Below are 22,016 nucleotides of genomic sequence, written 5' to 3'. Positions count from 1 at the left end.
GCAGGAAGGCAAAGAAGGAAGTACTGGATCGTGATGCGGTGCACTGTGCCCAAAGACACCCTGCTGCAGAAACGACTTCACCCACACAGACAGACCAAACCCACGGAACGCAAGTTTTCAAACTGTTGCTGAGCACCCCATAAAAAGCAGTTCTATTTCCAACCTCCCGCACCGTGGAAAAATACAAACGACACTGAGCAACCGAGAATCTCTGAAAGCCTTATTTTATACTCCTTCCCCCACACCCACACTCAAACCTCCCCCACACAAAAAAAATCTTAGGTGGAAAATTTGCTAGCTTTTTTCGAAGTTTGACAATACTGTGATCAACTGACAAAGCTGCTGGCGCACTTGAATGTAAAGGAGTTTGCTAAAGGCATTTTTCTGTTAAAATTGTGGTTGTCTACTTGATGAAGGAAAAAAAAATGTCATTTGGTAATAGAAGGGCAGAGGACTGAAGAGACAGTTCCATTAGAAAGTGCCTGCCTTACAAGCATGAAGACCTAAATTCAACCCCCTGGAGCCATGTAAAAATTCTAAATTAAAATCTTTTTAAAGGTATCCATGGTGGAGCATGCTTATAATGCAAGAAACAGGTGGATCCCTGGGACTTGATGGCCAGCCAGCTTCTTCTACGTGGCAAGTTCCAGTCCAGTGAGAGACCATGTCTCTAAAGAAAAGGTAGATCATGCCTAAAGGACACTCAAAGTTGCTCTCTGGCCTCCACATACACAAACATTATGGAACAAGATAATGGATGGCAAATGAAGCAGACAGAGAAATCCCAAAGTCTCAGGCCACGGACAGAAGGGCTTGTGAAGTGTCTCTGAAATTTCCTCCTTCTAGCCTTCCTCTTTGCATCTCCTGGCTTTATGAGGATACATAAAGTGTTCCTGACACCTGTGCCGTGTCACTCTGCTTCTCCCAGTTTCACTCTTAACTCAAAGCCAGAGAATGGGGGGGGGGGCGCGCAGGGAGGGGTGCCACAGCCTCCTGACTCCTGTTCACAGTCACACAGAGATGGTTACAGGGATGAACAGGCAAGAGGGTAGGCTTTCCAGACAAAGGGATGTCCTGAATGGAGCCCTGAAAGAATTCCGGAGTCCTCTGAGAACCCAGGAGGATCTCCCCGGGCCTTCTACTTCTGCTACCTTTGCAATCAACCTCCCAGCTAACTCACTTGGAGGGTAACCCATCACTGCGCAGCTTCCTGTACAGACAGGGACTCACTGCAGCCTCCACAGAGATTCAAGTGCAGGCACCTCAGGCTCTGGTGACAGCCGAGCTCCGATTGCTCTTATTTGGTCCCATTCTCACCATTTCATCCATTTCCTTGCGCACCACAGAGATCATTTTGTACAGACACATCACTTTAGTTAGCAGGCACAGATGATGGAACACAAATGCTTTCCCCAGTACTGCTGGTCTTTGATCTTGATTTTTTTTTTTTCTTTTAACATGATAGCAGAAAGTTCAGGTCAGAGAGGCGCAGTGTTGAATAGGGTTGTTGGTTAATTGTCGAGTGTTTCTCAAAGTGGCTCCCTGCCCTCACCATTGAGCAAGGAGCCTGAACTTATGATTTAATTAATGATTTCCTCGCCTACATCTCAGCAGCCCCATGCTTCGCCCATTTCCTAACACCTGGCTCTAGCAAGATGTCTCATCCAGTGTTTGAGGAAACCTGCTCAGCCCTGAAGGAAGACAGACAGACTTCTGTCTGTTTGCTGCCAGTCCCCACATATATGTATGATCCATGACTGACAGCTGGCTAACATCAGAACAGAAAATGACAACTGACATTTTACTGACCGTGTAATGTGTATCAATGCTGAGTTAGCCATTTCAAAGATAATTCTACAGGATAAATCTCCCATAAGATAAGAAAGGCTGAGACTCTGGGTGACAACTTGCCCAGGGCACAAAATGAATAGGCATGGCAGGGCTGGAACTCAAGCCAAAGTCTGTGCAAGTGCAATATGATCAAGGTGCACACGCCTTCAGAGTCTTCGGAAAGACTGAATCTTTAAAATACTTAATAACAATCTAAGCACAGAGATTCAATCGAACCCACCTTCAAAGTCAAGTCCAAATAAATCCACTGCACCCAAAGACAGACGAGGTGCAATTAAGGCAGGACCCTCCCAGAGAAACGGAGCAGAGAGCAAACGACACCTGTCCAGAGTGCTCACCACTTAGGAATGTCTCGCAGTCCAGCTGTGAGCTTTACAAGTATCAGAGCAAGCATAAATTCCAGGACAGCCAGCTGTAAGAGCCTATTTTAAAGTGTGAAAGTTCTGACAGCACCTCAGAATCAAAAGTCTGTGCTTGAGAGCACCCGGGAATGCTGGAGCAATGTGCACTCATGCAGCGAGCTCAGGCAGTTCTTCAACGGCTCCCACTGGATGGCGGGGAGGAACACAGTTTTGTATTTAACCTAAAAGCCATATAACATACGGTACTGTAGTCAAGAGAAAGTTTTCCATTACCAATTTTAAAGTTGCTTAAAATAGTTGACAGAATGAGGTAATCCCATATAAGGAGAGGAATCAGATACTTATGTAATTTTCAAGAATTATTGCTACTTTTACCAAAATTTTGTAAATCAAATTTCACAGCCCTTTGGGGGGCATAATTCAGTGGTGTGTTCGCTTACTTAGAAAACTACATGGAGACAATTTTAGGCTTGGGTGGGTGAACTTAAGGAGAGTGCACGTGAAGTAAAGGCGAATGTTAAACTGCACTCACACTCGCACAGGCCTTGGGAGGAGAACTCCTCCTAGGTTAAGCTGGTAGTAAGTGTGCCACATCACCGTAGGAAAACCACCAGGATTCATTAAGTCAGCAAAGACAAGAGATTCTCCAGCACCGTGTGGTTTCATCCAGTTAGTAGAGAGATCGCACAAATACACATCAGCAGCACAAACGTCCACGAGAGGCACTGAGCACTCCTTGGAGCACTTGCCATCTGCCCTGTGAGTCAATTCACTCTGGAAGGAGCGATGTATAAACTGAACTCAACTCTCCCATGGAGAGATGAACTGGACCCACACTGACGTGGAATGCAGTCTGCTGAGCAATCCGTGATGCTTCACACTATGGAAGGCTGAAAAAAGTCCATTTAAATTGAGGAATCTGTGTAAATGAGTGATAAAGTACACAGAATCCTTCCTCATGCTGCAAACCGGGAGCCTCACTGAATCCCAACCATATATATATATATTTTTTTAAGAGTCCAAGGAGGTCATCATCAGTTAATGACATTGAACACAAGTTTTATTGAGTTGGGTTAGCACACCAGATACTGTTCTAGACCAGCCACGCAAGCAAGCCATCGAGAGGGAGGATGGAATAAAAGAGCCCAGGGGTCTGTCCTGGACCTTAGAGAGCAAGTATGGAGCTTGCTATACGTAATGAGCCTACCTTCTAGCAAATCTTTAAAAAGGAAGAAAGAGAGGGAGAGGGGGGAGGGAAGGAGGGAGGAAATGCTCTGAAACTCTGTAGCACACTAGAGAACTCCTTATCTTTTTGAAAATTATTAAATGTCTTTGTTTGATGCCAGGAAACATCAAATGAAGACAGTCGACTAGGCAGGATCAGAATCAATAAAATCACTTAAGAGTCAACATAACACAGGTAAAGGGTGAAGAGCAAATAGCAGAAAACCAGAGCCTAGGGGCAGTGCCTTGCATGGTCTAGCACCATCCAACTGACTGACTCCCCCAGGGCTAGCCCTGAATCTACCCCTGAATCTAGCTTTACACCAAAGGATGTCTGAGTTACCAAAACATGGAGTTACCTTCTACGGTTTTCCTCCATGTAGCCCAAGTTTCAGTCACTTAGACACACAGATGGAAAGCAAGGGCGACTTAAGGACGGCCAACCAGCTCAGGCGGACCAGCACCATCAAACTCTGCTTCACAAACATCAGAAAGAACTCAGCTCACCTGTGAAGTCGGTGAAGCCTGAGGTCCGTTCTTAAAAACAGTTCAACTGGCGAAAGGGCTCTAGTGCTGCAAATGTGGAGTCGGAAGCGCTGGAAGAAATACAGAGAAGTTCGATGAGTTGATTCTTGATTTCTCTCAGTTCAATCCAAGCTCAAAAAAAAAAAAAAAAATCTGAGAGCTGTCACAATACAAGACACAAATATCAAAATAAATAAAATGAAAATGCAAAGATAAACATTAAGTATTACATGGGGAAAAAAGAGAGAGATTCATAGCCAAAAATCTGGAGTGAAATCTAGGAGCCATTGAGGGCAGTAAGTTCTCATCTCTACATCAAAAGACACACTTGCTCTTCCAATGACAGGAACTTTGTCTTCAGTGAGAAGTCACAAATAATGGACAGTATCTTGCTGGACTGTTTTCTTTTTTAAATTATTTTATTTATTTACATTCCAGTTATTGACCCCCAGTACCCCCCAGTCCCTCATCCCATTCCTCCTCCTCCTTGCCTCCGAGAGAGTGCTCCCCCACACACCAGGCCTCCCCTATCCCTAGGGCCTCAAGTCTCTCAGGGATTAAGTGCATCTTCTCCCATTGAAGCCAGACCAGGCAGTCCTCTACTACATATGTGCCAGGGGCCTCAGACCAGCCCACGTGTGCTCCTGGTTGGTGGCTCAGTCTCTGGGAGCTCCCTTGGATTTGGGTTAGTTGAGACTTCTGGTCTTCCTATGGGGTCATTCTCCTTCTCAGCTTCTTCAATCATTCTCCTAATTCAGCCATAGGGGTTCCTGACTTCAGTCTAATGGTTGGGTGTGAGTCTCTGCTTCTGTCTCAATCAGCTGCTGGTATGGCCTCTCTGAGGACAGCCGTGCCAGGCTCCTGTCTATGTCTTTGGTTCCTGTGGACCTCCTGGGAGGCCCACAGGCTATAGAATGTGAGCAGGTACTGGGCCACTGATCCAGCCTAGGTGAGGAAATGGACCAGAAGGAAGGGCCACTGTTTCCTTCTTAAATTCAGACAGGTGAGTTTATCTGTAGCAATGCTGTTGCTGTTGTTGTTGTTGTTGTTGTTATGTATATGTATCTGTGAGTGCAGGCACAAGCATGTCTAATATGTATGTAAAAGTCAGATGACAACTTCCTGGAGCTTCTCTTTGCACTGTGGGATACAGGGATTAGGCTCAGGTTCTCAGACTAAGCATCAGGTCATATGGGTGGCAATCTCTATCTCTCTCTTTGAAATAGGGTCCCCCTTTATAGCCAAGGGCTGGCCTCTGACTTGTTTTAGCCTTCTGTGTACTCTGATGAAAAGACCATTTTCCTTCTTAACAATCCAAATGACCTTGGGATAACTCAGCATACCGTACCTAGTATTCAACAGTGAAAGGAGGCAAGCCCCAGGTCGCCTCATTCCTTCTTGGAAATAGGTATCTAATCCTGTGTAGCAGTGAAATTCTAACTAGGAAGACGCTGTGACAGTACCCACAAGGCTGCCTGCCTTTCTGTGTCCTCCATCATGAACGCAAGGCATCTTTAATGCTCCAGGGGTTGCCTGGTTCCCACCATCTACCATAAACACCTTTATCCCAACTTAGTGAGCACACTCTGTGTGATCCCATTCTGGGGGGGGGGGGTTGGGGAGCATTGCGCTCCATTCAGTGACTTCCTGTCTTATGAAGCCATTTCAGGTAAATCTCTGCCTCTGATAAAGTAGGTACTTTTTAACACCCTGCCTGCCAGCACGTAGGGTACACTCCATCCAAGGTAGAATAAGCAGCCATCTGTGTCATTTGTTTGCCACACTGCACTCTCCAAGAGACTTGTCCCTCAAATCGTGTTCCTACCATATGTCACCTCCCAGTGTTCAACCAATGCAAAGGTATCCAGATAAAAAGTGACTGTGAGGCTCTTGTGGAAGTCTACTCCAAATACAGGAACCAAGCCCTCCCCTGTTATTATCTATCTCCTCCTATCCATATTGGAAATGTACAGGATCTAAAGCAGGCTACCAAGGCTGCCTCAATCTTAGCACCTTATATAAGATTCCTGAATTGTAACTAAAGAGTGAAAGGCTGCCTCACTGGGGGACTGGGGCCACATGGAAAGACCTGAGGAGCCTCTAGGACCAGAGAATAGCCCTAGCTGACGGCAAGCAAAGGAACAGTGACATCAATCCTACAGTTGGAAGAAATTTAATTCTGTCAACCATCAACAAGCTTGGAGGAAGGCGCTTTTCCATGCGAAGTGCAGCCTACCTAACATCTTAACGTCAGCCCTAGGAGAACTGAACCGAGTACGAGGCAGCTCGGCCATGGAAACTGTGAGAGAAGAAATAAGTGTGCCGGTTTAAAACACCAAGATTACTATTTTAAAAAGACAATTGTATTCTGAACTCTAAAATGAATACATTTTATAACATAGATACATGAGCTACGTGTGGATATAGTAAACACATGTGTAACTCCATTGATGAGGGTCCATCCACCATGAATAATTTCTCTCACTCAACTATGACCACCCTACAGGCAGGAACTATACTGCCAGCATCCTGAACTCATAGGAGATCTCTAAGCTATTGTCTGTATGTGTGGCTGTGTGTGTAAGTGTGTATGTGAGTGTACTGTGAGCGGGTATTTGCATATTGAAGCCAGAGGACAACCTTGGGTGTCATACTCAGAAAGTTGTCTGCCTCCTTTCAGACAGGCACTCTCAGTGGTCTGAAAATCACCTTAACTTGGTGAGCCAGAGAGCCTTGAGCATCCCCCTTGTCTCTGCCTCCCTAGCATTGAACTCATAAGCAGCCCCCATCATGCTTGGGATTTTTATGTGGATCCCGAGGATCAAACTCCTGTCTTCGTTTTTGTGAGGCAAATGCTTTACAAGCATAGCCATCCCCTCGGGGCTAGCTTTTAATTTCAACAATTATGATTAGTCAACACATCTATATAACGCAATAAGGTCGTAGCACCTGAATCTATTCAATCCTTCGGAGCAGGGGTCAAAGATTCAAATTTAATTTCAAAATAGGCTGAAAGATATTTAGCCTCGCAGTTTTTGCCCGTGAACCTGAGTCAGTGCTTAGGAATGCCTCTCCGAAAGTGGCACGGTTAAAGGGTAGAGAAAAGTAGTAGATGTGAGGGGAAGGTTGGACTTGATCCAGGGTAGGATACATGCATGTAAACAAAGTGACAAAAGGTGCCAGACGGAGTGAAGGGGCGGTTCTGACCCAGGGTACAGGGCCAAAGGGCACACAAAGGCTCACAAAACACAGCAAGGGCAGTGGGAAGAGGGAACAGGCCAGCAATGAACTAAAGTAGGGTTCACAGGAACCCACAAGAAAAATCACAGGTGAGAAGTGGACCAGACTTGACCCTGGGGTAGCTTGCCCAGGTTATGTGGGGACCTACAACACACATCAGCAGCTGTGAGAATAGGCAGCTGGATCAGACCAGGGTCTGAGCCCTCTCTGAACATTGCAACTGCCCCCATGCAAAGAAGGTTAACTTAGAAAGAAAAAGGGGAAAGGAAGTGAGGTAGATAAGGAGAAAGGAAAGAAAATCTTGATAAAACTGACTTCAGAGGCAAAAGTGCGGAAAGAAACAACACACAGAAGAAAGGAGTGTGCCTCCTTCAAAAATTACTCACTCCATAGCGATGATCCCCAATGAGAATGACTTAGAAGAACTGCCAGACAAAGAATTCAAAGGAAGGATTACAGAAAGGTTCAGACAACTCAAAGAAGGCATGGAGTACGTTCATCGTACTCCAAGAGCATGAAAAAACGAACAGCCAAATGAAATACAGACATCAATTCAAACTATGAAAATAGAATTCAATAAAGAGGAAGAATGGCTAACGCAAAGTCAAAGGAAAAGATGGTGGAAACACAATCCTCCATCAGCCAATTACCACTCGGTGACCAGCTCGCCAACAGGACTGACTGATCACATGGCGAGCAGAGCATCAGGGTTCGAAGGCAACATGAGAGAATTAGATCATTAGTTCAGGGCCAAAGGTGAATTTTTAAATGTATACATAAACAGAATATGGAAAGGTTTGGGACACCATCAAACTACCAATCATTGAACTGTGGATATACAAGAAGGAGGCTTCCATTCCAAAAGTATAGAAACTGCTTTCAATAAAGCCAAAGAAAAAATTTGCCAAATTTAAAGAAAAAGATGTCCATCTGGGGGATGAGGAACTAGAGCTAGCAACTGGAGGGTCCCAGACACTAGGGAAGTGAGAGGCTCCCAAGACCCAACAGGGATGACTTAAGCTGAAATGCACAGTGAATGGGGAGACAGACCTGTAGAGACCACCTCCGGTAGATAGGCACGGCACCCAGTTGAAGGATGGGGACACCCAACCATCTCAAAGTTTATAACCCAGAAATGATACTGCCCAAAGGAAAGACAGATCAATAAATGGAGCAGAGACTGAAGGAAGGGTCATCTAGGGACCACCCCACCTGGGGATCCATCCTATCTACAGACACCAAACCCAAACACTGTTGCTGTTGCCAAGAGGCCCTTGCTGACAGGAACCTGGTGTGGCTGTTCCTTGGGAGGCTCTGCCAGCAACTGACCAATGCAGATGTGGATGCTTGGAGCCAACCATCAGACTGAGCTCCTGTGGGAGAGCTGGTGGAAGGACTGGAGGAGTGGAGGGGTATTGCAGCCCCATAGGAAGAACAATGTCGGCTGGTCAGACCACCCAGTGCTCCCAGAGACTAGACTACCAACCAAAGAGTGTACAGGGAGGAATCCATGGCTCTAGGTACATATGTTGCATATGTATGACATCAGTGGGAGGGGAGGCCCTTGGTCCTGTGGAGGTTTGATGCTCCAGCGTACGGGGATGCTGGTGCAGTGGAGCAGGAGTGGTGGGTGGGTAGGTAGGGGAGCACCCTCACAGAGGAAAGGGAAAGTGGAGAGAGGGGGGATGTGGGATGGGGGTGTGGAGGGGTAACTAGGAAGTGGGATATCATTTAAGATGTAAACAAATGTAATGATTAATAAAAAAAGAAACATACAGAATATCAAGTAATAAAGACCAGAAAAGAAGTTCCCCATGCTATAATTAAGCCACCAAAACCTAGACTAAACAAAGGTTACTGAAAGCCACAAGAGAGAGAAGCAAAGTTACATAGAAAGGCAGAGTAGTCCAACAGACAGCTGATGACTCAGTAGAAACTTTGAAAGCCAGAAGAGCAACTACCTACTCAGACTGTCTTACTTGACTATCTATCATGATCGAAGGAGAAATAAAAACTTTCCACAGCAAAAATAAACTAGAGGAATTTATGACCACTAATCCACAGAGACACTGGAAGGATTCTGGACTGAAGAGAATAAACATTCCCAAAAGACCACAAAGACAGAAGACCAGGAGAGTTGGTCAAAAGGAGGTTAAGAAAAAAAAACACAAAAGCACCAAGAGAACAAGAATCAGAGCACATCTTTCAATAACTGACTATTAATGGCCTCAATACCCTCAACAAAAAGACCTAGACTAACAGAATGGATTAAAAATAGAACTTATCTTTTGCTGCCTCCAAGAAAGGCACAAAAGATAAGTATCCTCAAAGACACACATAACCTAAGGGTAAAAATTTAGAATCCAAGCCAATGGTACGAGGAAATGAGCACGTGTTGCTATTGACAATAGCATTCAGCTATGGTCAGCTCTCTGACAAAATGGACTTTAAATCAAATTAGTCAGGATGGATTAAAAAAGGTCATTTCATGCTTGCCAAGAGATCTATCAAGAAGATATTAAAATTCTAAACATGTATACCCCAAAACGCAGGTACACTCAATTTCACAAAGTAAATAGTACCAGATGTAAAGTCATAGGCTAACCCCAGCACAGTAACAGTGGGTGATATCAACACAACCCTCTTACCAACAGGCAGAACATTTATACTGAGGTGGGGAGAGTAAAGTTAAATAGTATCATAAACTGAATGCACCTAGTGCATATCTACAGAACGTTCCACTAAAACACTAAAGAAAAGAATCCCATTCTCTCAGCAGCACATGCATGGGACCTTCTCCAAAACAGATCACATACTGGGACACAAGGCAAGACTGGACAGCATAGAAAAACTGAAAGAACATCCTGTGTCCATTCAGACCACAATGAGATAAATATCAGCAGCCAAGAAAGACTGCAGAAACGACACAAACTTGTAGAGATTAAACAACACACTGGTGAATGACAGACATCACAGAAGAAATCCAGAAGGAGAGTAAAAACTCCTAGAATCGGACGAAAACAAGACAGCGAAGGCAATCCTCAGAGGAAAGCTCATAGCACTGAGTGTCTACCTCCGAAAACCAGAAAGAATCCAAATAACTGACTTAATGATCCAAAACAAACCTAAAGCAAAGTCAATGGAGGGGGGTGAGTCATCAAGATCATGACAGAAATTAATGAAACAGAAATTTTAAAATAACAAAAAAAAAATTAATTAAACAGTTGGTTCTTTGAAAAGATAAAGACTGATAAACCCTTAGACAAATTTACCAAAAGAAAGAGACGGAGGATCCTAATTAACAAAATTAGACATGGCATAACCCGACAGACATTATGATACCAATAGAATTCATAAAAATCACAAAGGTAAACCTTAAAAAAAAAAACTATGTCATACTAAGCTGGAAAACCTGAAAGACATGGGTGCTTTTCTGGCACTATTTACTTAGTGAAAGGGAGTGCACCTGCATTTTGGGGTACACAGGTTTGAATTTTAATATAAGCATGGGACATACCGAAATAACCCAAACATAAAATAAACAATTTAAACAGACCTATAACCAACAATGAGACTGAAGCACAAATCAAAATTCCCCTAACTAAAAATTGAATAGGACCAGGTGAATTCACTATAGAATTCACTCAGACCTTCAAAAGATAAAATTGATACTACTTAAAGTTTTCTATAAAATAGAAAAGAAAACAAAGCTTCAAACTCTTTTAACAAAGCCAGTATTACTCTGACACCCAAACTCGATAAAGATACTACAAATAAATAAAAAATAAATAAAATAAAAGCATAATACCTCAACCTCCTGATAAACATAGATTCAAAATTCACAATAAGATATTTTTTAACAGAATTCAAGATCACATCAAAAACATCATCATCATGATCAAGCTTGGTTTCATTTCAGAAATGTAGTGATGGTTCAACGTGCATAAATTGATAAATGTGATTCATGAATCTCATGGTCACCCAATCCTTTGACAAAATCCAACAACTTCATGATAAAAGTAATGGAGAGCCAGGGGTGGGAAGTTCACATGGAACACAAAGGCTATAGATAGCCAGTCTATAAAACAATGCTGCCCTAAATGGGGAAAAAAAACTCAAGGCATCCTGCTAACACTAGTATGCCCACTCTCTTACTTCTACTCTAATTCAATGTCTGAAGCCTTAGCTAGAACAATAAGACAAAGAAAGGAAATAAGTGGGATGCAGATAGGAAAAGGAGTACCTTTCCTTGCAGACGATAGGATTCTAGACATGCAGATAGACTCCACCAGGAAACTCCTACAGCTGATAAACACATGGAGCAAAGTAGCAGGATACAAAATTAACACAACGAAAATCAGTGACCTTTCTATACACCAAAGACAAACATACTGAAAAAGAACTCAGGAAAACATCCTTTCACATGGATTCCTCTAGCTGCCAAATGAATAAAAGACCTGGAAAATAAACCTACCCAAGGAACCAAAAGACCCCTGCAATGAAAACCTTATCACACTGCAAAAAGAAACTGAGAAAGACAATGGAAGATAGAAAGATCACCCATGTTCATGGATCAGAAGAATTAATATTGTGAACATGGTTATCCTACCAAAAGTAATCTACAAATTCTATGCAATCTCAATCTACGTTCTGGGGCCATTCTTTACAGATGCAGAAAAAAAAAAAAAAGAAATCTTGAAATTTACATAAAGATACAAAAGACTAAAGCTAGCCAAAGCTATTCTGAGAAAAGAGAATTCTGTAGGAGGTATGACCATACCTGATTTTAACTTACACTACAGAGCCACAGTAATAAACACAGCAGGAGTCTGGCACAAAAACAGATACACAGATCAGTGGAATAGATTGAGGGTTCAGAAATACCAAAATATACACAAAAGACAGCATCATCAAAAACAGGCTATCAACATATAGAATGAAACCCGGTTCTCACCTTTCACCCTGCAAAAACTCAACTCCCACCAACTCAAAAGACCTAACATAAGAGATGATGCTTTGAAACTCCTAGAGGAAAAAGTACGGACTGTGCTTCAATACACAGGTGCAAGTAAGGACTCTCTGAACAAGATGTTACGGGCAATTCACTGACTTCCGTGATGTAGCCACCAGTCAATCAACTCACAGTCCAGTGAATAGCTTCCCATCTATTCCCAATCATGTGGCCCTAGTTACACCCAGTGGGTCACAAAGTAAAAACAAAATAAAAGACATGAATGTGGCATGGAAACTCAATGGGAGAAGTGGGGTGCAGTGGATCCCAGAGGAAGATAAGAGAGGGTATGGCTGTGACCAGACTATTTAGTATACATATATGAAATTATCAAAGAATAAATCAATTTTTAGAAAGAACCATATCCATGAATGGGTCCATGGCTCCAGCTACATATGTAGCAGAGGATGGCTTTATCTGTCATCAATGGGAGGGGAGGCCCTTGGTCCTTTGGAGGCTTGATGCCCCAACGAAGAGGGATGCTAGAAGGAGGAGGCAGGAGTGGGTGGGTGTGTGGGGGAATGCTCTCTTAGAGGCCAAGGTGATGAGGGATGGTATGAGGGTTTGTGGAGAGGAGACCAGGAAGGGAAACAACATTTGAAATGTAAATAAATAAAATAACCAGAAATAAATAAATAAATAAATAGATAAATAAATAAATAACAAAAAAAAGAATCATATCCCAGGAGGCCAGACTTTTGCCAGATATCATCTCTGACATTTTTATTATCTAAAAGCAAAGTTAAAAACAAAAATTGCTTAAGAAAAAGTCTAAAGTAAGACTTCATGACTCATTTTCAATTTTCCATTAGTATCAGTAGATCTTTAATTCCCATTCAAAATGACAAAATCCAGGGAGGGTCAACGATCTGGTTATAATTCTAAATCAAGATTCTGATACAACCTCTTGAACGGCTATTTTTAAAATCCATTAATATTTTAAAAACTAGATTATTTTAAAATCTTTGAATTAAGATTTTGTTTCAATTCTGTTTAAAAGTTGTGTTCGGGGTTGTTGAGATAATCAGTGAGGAGTAGGGGCACTTCTGGCCAAGCTGTACAACCTAAGTTCAGTCCCCGGGGCCCAACAGTGTAATGGGAGAACCAACTCCCACAAGTTAGCTTCTGATTTACACACTTACTCACTCTGTGGTACACGCCTACCCACACACATGCACACACCACACAAATTTTAATTGAGACAGGCAGTGGTGGCACAGGCCTTTAATTCCAGCACTTGGGAGGCAGAGGCAGGGGGATTTCTGAGTTCCAGGCTAGCCTGGTCTACAGAGTGAGTTCCAGGACAGCCAGGGCTATCCAGAGACACCTGTCTTGAAACACACACACACACACACACACACACACACAGACACACACACTCAACATAGTTGAATACAGGGCCAGCAAGATGGCTCAGAGGGTAAAGGTACTTACCACACAAGCCTGACAACCTGAATTAAATATCCAAAACCTACAATGGAAGAAATTTCCTTTTGTAATGGAAGAATGGAAGAATCAACTCCCAAACACTGTGCTGTGACCACCACACACAAACCATGGCATGCACACACCTGCACCCACACAAAAATAATTTTAAAAAAACGTTCAGGTTGAATGCATTAACAGTTTCAGTGCTCATTACCCTCAAATAAAAGGTTATACTTTTTTTTACTGTAAAGAAAAATAACCATGACTACAGTTCTATCTGTTGTAGATTTTTGAAAGGGTTGATTTTAATAGAGTCAAACTACTTCAAAAGAGTGAAAATACAAACTTCATTCATTACAGAAAAGTATCGCAATCTCCAAAACTCTATACTCGGGAACTTATTACATATTCCCAGTCTTTCATAAATCACTCAGTAAACATGAACATTATCCTCTCAGACAGCAGGATTCTTATACCCAAGCCAAGAAAAACTTTAAAAAAAAAAAAAAAAAACATCAGTTCCATAACACAAGGCTGAGAATTTCAACAAAGTCAACTCTTCCTCCCTGCAGAATTTCAACCCTCCTGGGTCCATCTTTAGCTATGAAAATAGCAACGACCCTCTTATGCAGGAGGCAGGTGGTGAGCTGGCATGGAACCAGCGCTGGGCTTACACAAAAGATGATCCATCCCAAGTCAGAACGCAGACATAACACCTACCCAGGTTTTACTGTTCCTTCCTTCTAGTGAACACATGTCGTTTTCATAAGCCCACGGAACACTCTCAAGACAAAACCCAGGACTCCCAAGCAAAAAGACTAAGCATAAATATTTCGTCTTTACAAGAGGAAATTCAGGTTTCAGAAGAACAGTTTGCTCAAGAGAAAGAACGGGGAGACTTATGTACAGCCAGTTACAGAAGTGCTGCACCGGAAGGGCTGCACTGGAAGGGCTGCACCGGAAGTGCTGGCTGGGCTCCTCATGCACATTCCCTGCTGCTCATAGTATTTTGAGGAATCCACACGTGGCTTTCCAACGAAATAAAATACGGTCCTGTGAGGCTGATAATCTCACTAATCCGAAACCATTTCAGGAAAGGCATGTTCCTGACATGGCAGGCAGGAGCTCCTCCTGTGAGACCCAAGAAACCGGCAGGATGGATTGGTGCTCCCAAAAATTAACAGGCAGAGAGGACTTTTCTTGCCACAGAGGAAGACCTGTGAAAGAAAGACTACAAAAACAACAAAGAGAAGTGAGCCCCACTCTCCCTCGTCTGTTCATTTCTTGACAGTGCCTGGGACAGAACCCAGGGCTTCACACATGCCTAATGCTCTGCTTCTCAAGTACACCACGACTCTGAGTTTTGTGTTGGGTTGGTGCATTTTCTGTTTTGTTTTTGTTTTGCTATTTTGTGTTGGTTGTTTTGTTCTATTTGGTTTTTAAGACAGGGTCTTTCAGAATAGCTTTAGCTAGCTTGGAACTTATTCTAAAGACCAGACTAGTCTTAAACTCACAGTGATCCTCCTGCCTCCAAAGTACTGGCAGATGTGGGGGTGGAGGGTGGGGTATGAGCTTGCCAGAGCTTCTGTGACAGAGAGTAACTTGTAGGCTTTGGTTCTCTCCTTCCATAAAGTGGTGTTCCAGGGATCGAACTCCAGTTATGGGGCTCAGTAAATAGCAAGTACCCTTACCCACCAAACCAACCTGAAATTTATTCTTAATTTTCTCAACATTCTCACTCCATCATTAATGAGGAATAAAAAATAAAGTAACATAAAGTAAAATAAAATACACTTGTTTTAAAGTAAGATTAAGACAGGAATCCAGCAGGAGACGTTCTTCGTTGCTCTGAAATGAGGTTTGTTCTGCCTGACAACTCTGTCTCATGAAGTAGAGCCTTTTATGATACAATGAGGCCTTCAGACACGAGAGCTATTTCATGAAAATTATAACTTGGGGCAGGGGTAAAAAGCAATTTCCAGAATCTTTAGAGTTGCAAGAAAATTAAGAAAAATGAAGAGAGGTGTCCCTCCCCAAACCATTTTTATTTGATGCCATTTTTTTTCCAGAAATATTAAAGATAAGCTCTGTCACATCCTATCTCAGATACAGCAGCCCATCTGAATTTTGTGTCAGACACAAATGCATATATGCACCGACGTGGTTCACTGAATCCACACGTGCTAGATACTTTTGACTAAACGTCTTGAACTGGTCTAGAAAAAAATGCTCACCAGCTTTCTCTCACGGGGCTGCACTATTTCAGAGTGAACTAACATTGAGGAATATTAATTACAGGTTCAACTTTTCTAGGGCTCGAGTGCTGTGCAGGGCTCTTACACTAAGCTTTGCCTCAGGAAGAAGCCAGCAGCTGAAGGGTTCCAAGTCTCAGAACAGTAAGAAACACGGCAGCTGCCTCAGAGACCCTAACCTAGTGCACAAGGAAGGGCATGCAAGTAGAGTGACTACACACAGGCTCCACCCCCTACTGAACATCCTTAACGTGATTACCAGTTTGACCACCTGTTCTTCATAAAGCAAAGGCAACTATTTATGATACTCTCTGATACTTATTCCATTACTGTGTACATTAACATACTATAAGTATACGTTAATATACAATAATATACAACATGACTGTACTGGGAAACTAACAGACACTAACCTGATGAGGGAGAACAAGAGTGAGTTGAAGGTCAAAGGCCAGATACATCATTTATTTGGTCTAGATTGAGTTTTTAATCCCCAAATAGAAATGAAGGGCCTTCTCAAAGCAGATGCAGTACTGAAATGTCCCATTTTGCCCCGAGATAAGAAATAGGAAATGGCAAACACTCTCACAGGTTGTCTCTCCTGGAGCTCAGTACAGGACTTAGGATCTTTTTTGGTACCCACAAGAGCCCAGTGTCTTCAAAAAAATCTGAAAACCATCTGGAACACTTGTAGCTGGACCTATGGTGGCCTGGGCACCACAGGCTTCATTGGCTTCAGGGGACCAGAGTATCCTCCAAAGTATGTGATGGAACACAGAATCAGGACATAGGCCTCATGCTGGAAGCCTCTCCGGCGCTTCTGCCCTCTCCAGCCAACCACCATCTTACATCAAGGAAAACCTAGGTCCTCTACACTATGCAACCAACAGCTTGATTTCCTGTCCTCCTGGTGCTTGTGTGGCTTTGGTACCTTATCCAGCAGAGTTCAGAAGCCCCACCCCTGAAGCCATTTAAGAGGAGAACAGAACAAGGCCACCCTCAGGTGCCTGGTGCCATAGTGCTGGGAATTACAGCCATCATGGTACTCCCAAGTCCTTCCCCAGGAGCATGCACACCAGCTTGCAAACAGAGGCACCCAGACCCACTGCTGAGCCAGGTGTATATTGGGGACTTTAAAAAGAACAGTGCACATGGGAGGAATTGTTTTGTTCTGTTTATGAATCCAGAAATAACACCTTAAAACAACACCCCCAAAAGGGATGCCATCATTCAAGTGACCTTTGCATCCGATCGCGAATGCTTTCAAGCAGATTACAACCTAAGACTCAAGGGCTGGCGAATGAAGGTAGCATGTCTGCCTTACAGGTCCCTACAAGGAGAAGGACGAGACCACGGTGCCTTTGTGTTCTGCCTCAAGCGGTCGTGTACTTAAGTGTTGTGTGGGGCAGCACATGTATGGATCTGAAGGAGCTGGCTGAATATCGGATTCATTCTAGAACCTTCTTCAGTCCTACTTACTTCTTCAGCATTCACCAACTATCTGTACATTCACCGCTCAGGCTCACTTGGGACCCTCCCACCAGATCAGGTTCCACTCCCTTCTCTGCACATGCCCCACCCCCAGCATAACCATATCTCCATAGCTGACATTCCTAGGGAGAGAAACCTCAGGAGAAGCCTCAAATACCCAGCTCCTAACAGTTAAAAGGCCCAATTCTTGACCTCTTTCTTGGTAAGATAGCAGATCTGTCCCAAAATATCAAACTTCACTAGAATGAACCTGTTGATCCATTAGTGATATCTGCAAAAAAACATATGTATATCCCACCTATTCATATAGGGTTATGATATTGACTATATATACAAACATACAAGCATAGTTTTTTCTTTGTTTGTTTTTTTGTTTGTTTGTTTGTTTTTGTTTTTTCAAGACAGGGTTTCTCTGTGTAGCTCTGGTTGTCCTGGAGCTCACTCTGTAGACCAGGCTGGCCTCAAACTCCAAAATCCGCCTGCCTCTGCCTCCCAAGTGCTGGGATTAAAGGCATGTGCCACCACCACCCGGCTCAAGCATAGCTTTTTTAAATTTGGGAAAACATATTTAGCCTTACAGCCTAAAAGGTATTCTATCTGTGTGATTGCAGGTGCCTATTTCAGTGCCAGTTGTAATCTATTGAAATGATTTCCTAGTCAACGAGTTTTGATCTTCAGAGGAGAATAAGCCATAGCCTACCTGGAAAGCTTGACTTATTTCTAGGTTCGTCCTGCATGATTCATGACTCCTCAGAAAACAGAACTCACTCATCTATACTACCTTCATGTGGATTTTTTTTTTCAGATATATTTGGAATCAATCTTCTGAAATAGCTTAACCCTTTACTGGCTTTCACAGTTTTAATAGCTTGCAAATGGTCATTCCAGTAGGCTTGGCATAAGCTCAAGCTTTGCACAACAGGGAGAGCTAGTTGGACTATGCAGTGAGTCACAAGGCTCTGTGTCTCTAACAAGCTCCTAGGAAATGTGAGGCACAGATGAGTCCCCAAACAAAGCACCGTACAGCACAGGTTACCCTGCAGGTGGGACGGCCAGACTCAGCTTCCAAAGGATGTGCGTTCAAATGCAGAGCAGCAAAAGCCTGTTTGACAGAAGCTTGGAAGTGCCATCCATGGGCCTGCCATGTGGAGGCTCCTTAAAGGGGAAGAGTCCCATGGGAAGTGTGGGGTGCAGAGGGGGGCTGCAGTGAGGACACCAGCCCTGGAAATGATCAGGTACTAAAAACCTTAAATGTTCAGAGCATGAGAAAGGAGCATATGTATGGAAGGAACTCTTACACAGCCAGTTCTGTTGGACTAAAGGTGTAGGTATAGTATTTCCATTGATCTAGTTTGGGCTTCCACCTAGAAGCGTACTGATGATGTCACTCATCATTCAAACTGCATTTACCATGTGGGGGGAAATGATCATCTACCCCACTTTAGTCAACAACATACAGTTTCCAAATATCCCCATATCCACTGATCATTTTCATCAAAAATAGACACAGGCATCTACTGCCTCGTTGAAGAGTTCCAGACAGTTCTGACGGTCAAGACTAGAAAGCATTGTTTTGCAAGCCAATTGCTCATTTCTGTTGGGTCGCACAGGTTTGTTTGTTTTTTTGTTTTTGTTTTTTTTTTTCTTTTTCCTTCTTTTTAATTACCAAGTTCCTCTTGTCATACAAGAACAAGAGGGTTCTTGTATTCTTAGAAACATTTCCTGGTATTTTCTACATTAGACTACAGAAAAATAACAAGGTTAAAGTGCTGCCCATCTTGGAGGCCACTGTTACTCAGCTAGAGCCTGGACATGCTGTTCCACGTGCTATAGAATCAAAAAGTATAAAAATAAACTTCCAGAAAAGGGACTGCCTAGCAGGCAGCCTCTTAGTCTGACCTTCCCGTGAAGCCTTTCCTCATTCTTGTGGGTTTCATTAAGCTAAGAAGCACACAGCACTATAAACCGGTTTGCTAGTTTCCATACTTCCTGCCAATTTTCCACTTCTGCAAAACCAATTTCAATTAAATAAAAAAAAAAAAAATACAGTAAAACTCTCACAGTCTGAATTATTTGGGGTGTGGGATAAGATGGCGGAATAAAAAAAAATTATTGGCAAATAATATCAATGTTCATTTATTACTTTTATCCTTAAAATCACTACTTAGTCTCAGGCTCATTTCCTTCTCCAAGGTCTGGAAAGTGTCTAAAAGGTAGACACTGCCAAACAATTGTCTGGAGTTCAGTTATTTTCAGGCATTTGTTTTACTACCTTGTAGCTGAAGAAGTTCTCATGGAAATCCATCCAAACCGCTGCCTGTGTTAAGGATTTGCACAGATTTATGGACAGAGCAGTGCATAGCGTCTAAGCGTCTTAAGGCTCTGCTCTGTGTGCTCCGTTAGCTTTAAATATGTGTAAAATCTGAAACCAAAGACAGGGAAGAAGGGAGAAGTCAAGGGGGAAAACTCACAGTGACTGAAGACAGCACTCCAGGGAGAACCAAGCTCACAAGCAGAATGTGACATTTCAGCCCCCCAGTCATACACAGGAGCAACCGGAAAGCATAAAACTGCATGCACCAACTTACTAAAATAGCTCCCTTCCTCAGGGTCTCCTGTATTAAACTCAGATATGCAGATAAACACCAAGACACATCAGATTTTCAGGTCCCTCCCATGAAACGTGCCCCTACTTGGCCAGAATCCAATAGTGGTGCTACCCAAGTAAACTAGAATGCATATGAGGAATAAGATAGTTACAACCATAGGACCTTGACACACAATGTAAGTTGGCCAACCTCCTAGTGACAAGAGTGCTAAGGCCAAAAGGAAGAAGTGTCAAGCAAGGAGAAAGGCAAGGGGAAACAGAGCGGGGCAGAAGGAAAAAGGAGGCACTAAGCAAAGGAGAGAGAATCCAGAGAGCCATAACTGGGAGAAAGGCAGAGAGTCCATGTTGTCGCCAACCCATCACCAGAAGACTGATAGGGATGCTACCATGTGGTACTGCGAATGATGTTCAATATGACACTGAAAACAATACTGGACTTAAGGGGAAATTACCTTGCCATGCCTTTTAAAATGCAAGGATTAAGAAAATTAACAAATGAATGCATTGAACTGGCCACATTACCTTAGTTTATGTCCTAGCTGCTATTGCTAGGGACCCCTAAAAAGTGCTGATCAAAGGCCAAATGGTTTGCTGTCATCTAGTGTGACACCTACACCTCTGGCTGAAACCTTGTGGAAAAGCAGAAGATGAGAAGGAACGGAGGGAGCAGGTGAGCCCCAGGCCGCTTCCTAAATGAGCCTTTGCTCATCAAGAAGTTACATGGCAGGAGGCGCTGGGTCTGACTGAAAACAGACAGCTGGTCTCCAGGATGGGAACACTGCACCGAGTTGTTTTTAGAAAGTAAATTAACATACACAAGCTCTGCCCCTGGAAAACTTCACAATCCTGATAAAACTGTCCTCATTCTTCTCAGATTCCACCATAAAATGTGACAGGTGGAGTCGGTGCTGTTAGTTTTAAAATAAATAGATCACACCACTCTTGGGATAACTGCTAGTGCTGTAGGCCTGAGCTCACATGTGTGCATACCTACATGCGCATGCGCACATGTGCACATACACAGAGAGAGAGACTGAGAGACAGAAAAATAGAGACAAAGAGAGAGAAAGACAGACAGAAGCAGAAAGAGAGACAGCAACAGAAAAACAGACAGATGCAGTTTCAATTATCATAACTAGAGTCTTCTCTGATGATTTAAAAGTATAGGTCTAAAGAATTTAAGGGCATAGCTCTGCACACCTAATTATATGCAGAGTTTCTAATTGAATTCAGCTCTTGCAAGCAAAGGTGCATTTTGCAAATACAGGTACGGTCTGAGAATATTTATCAACATCAACTCCAATTTTCTGTTGACTGTGACCAAAATATAAGCCAAAAAAATCCAAAAACAAAAGAATTATTTTATGGCATGATGAGATTGCATGTAAATGTACAAAAAAGATTGGTCCAGGCAACAGAAAAGATTCTTGGTCTTGTTGAAACATTTAAAACTGCAGCCTTTAGTATCACTTATGTATTTCAATGTCCTGGGAGTCAGTGACATGCCACCCTTTGAGGCTGAAATGACATCCTCAAGGTAGACACTTCAGAGACAGGGAAGGGTCAGTGTCCAGGCACAGGTAAGAGTCTGGCCATGACTGCAGAGCAGGGGGAGGCGAGTGTCCAGTGTTGGGCTCACTCATGAAAGCTCTCCCACGGTAAAAGCCCTTGCAGCCGCTTTCCTTTTATTTAAGATGAAATATAATAAATACCATTTCAGCCACTCCCACTCCCTCCCGCCTCTAGGGATAGGAACTTCAAGCCCGGAAGAAAGGAGGGGAAAATACCCTCCCTGAATCTGCCCTCTTCCTCAGATTGGGGCACAGGTCTCCAAGGTTGCCCTCTGAAGGGTGTAGAGCTTCATGCAGTGTGGGAAGTGCAGGCCCTCAAGGGAGCAGCACAGTAAGTTAAGAGGGCCAGCAAAATGGCTTCTGTGTTTCTGGGTCCAGAAAAAGAAGTAGGGAAGAGTCCTAAAAATAAATCTTTGGAGAAGATGGTAGGAAAGGGCTCAAAAAAAAAAAAAA

The 22,016-nt window shown here is 43.1% G+C and overlaps 1 protein-coding gene across 2 annotated transcripts in view; it reads right to left on the bottom strand.

Moving 5' to 3' along the window:
- Window positions 1-22,016, bottom strand: part of Ldlrad4 (low density lipoprotein receptor class A domain containing 4) — a 327,134-nt gene that overhangs the window by 251,620 nt on the left and 53,498 nt on the right. For both annotated transcript variants that reach the window (XM_031365959.1, XM_031365958.1), the window contains exon 2: window positions 3,945-4,033. The gene's annotated coding sequence lies outside the window, so the exon portion shown is untranslated. The remainder of the gene's footprint in view (window positions 1-3,944; window positions 4,034-22,016) is intronic.

The sequence above is a fragment of the Mastomys coucha genome, unplaced genomic scaffold (genome assembly GCF_008632895.1).
Source record: "Mastomys coucha isolate ucsf_1 unplaced genomic scaffold, UCSF_Mcou_1 pScaffold13, whole genome shotgun sequence".
NCBI lineage: Eukaryota > Metazoa > Chordata > Mammalia > Rodentia > Muridae > Mastomys > Mastomys coucha.
This window is presented reverse-complemented; position numbering and strand designations above follow the sequence as displayed.